The sequence below is a fragment of the Arachis ipaensis genome, chromosome B10, assembly GCF_000816755.2.
Source record: "Arachis ipaensis cultivar K30076 chromosome B10, Araip1.1, whole genome shotgun sequence".
In the NCBI taxonomy this organism is placed as follows: Eukaryota; Viridiplantae; Streptophyta; class Magnoliopsida; order Fabales; family Fabaceae; genus Arachis; species Arachis ipaensis.
The window spans coordinates 54,045,212-54,046,073 of NC_029794.2; positions in this window are offsets into that span (position 1 = coordinate 54,045,212).

Sequence of the window (862 nt, forward strand, 5' to 3'; positions counted from 1 at the left end):
ATACTAATATTTGATCTATTTATATATGTTACATAAGACTCTTATTACTCTTTATTCTTAATATCTCATACCAATTGATAAAAACTCTTTCAAGTAAGTTAAATTTGGCACATCTCTCCTTACTAGATACATTCAAATATATTATCATTATAAAGTTAATTCATAATTTTATATTACATTTTTGGTTTTTCCATTTTTTTCTAATTCAAGTTTAAATTTGACATATTTTTTTACTAGGTACATTTAAATATATCATGATTATAAAGTTAATTCATAATTTCATATTATATTTTAATATTTTTATGTTTCTTTATTTTTTCTAACCTTTTTTTTAATTATTTGCAAATCAAAGAACTATCATATAAAAAGACAAAATATGGCACCTAAAACAAATATGAAAATAAAAATAACCAATTAAATGAAGATATAGTTTTACAAAAAGGTTTCTCCACTTCCATATCATCCAACAAGCAACATAAAACTCATCTATCCACTCAGATGGTGACTTACCAATGGAATTTTGCAAATTTAATTCAATCCATCCTTGGAAGTTGAGGTTAAAGAACAGGGCTACAGCAGCGGGGTTGATGAGCTTCACCTAAATAGTCGCAGCTCTTGGACAATCTCTTATCACATGCAAGATAGTTTCAGGTTCATGCTTACAATGATGGCAATTAGGATTAGTTCCCATCATAGATGCTCTTCTGCTGGCTGTTAGAATTCTACCATGTAACAGTTGCCATATGAAAACCTTTATTCTCTCTGGCCCCTTCCATTTCCAAATTTTCGTCCATCTGTCTACATTATCATTCACATCCCACTCAGCAAGCATTTTATAAGGATTCGGTCCTTTAGCGCAGGC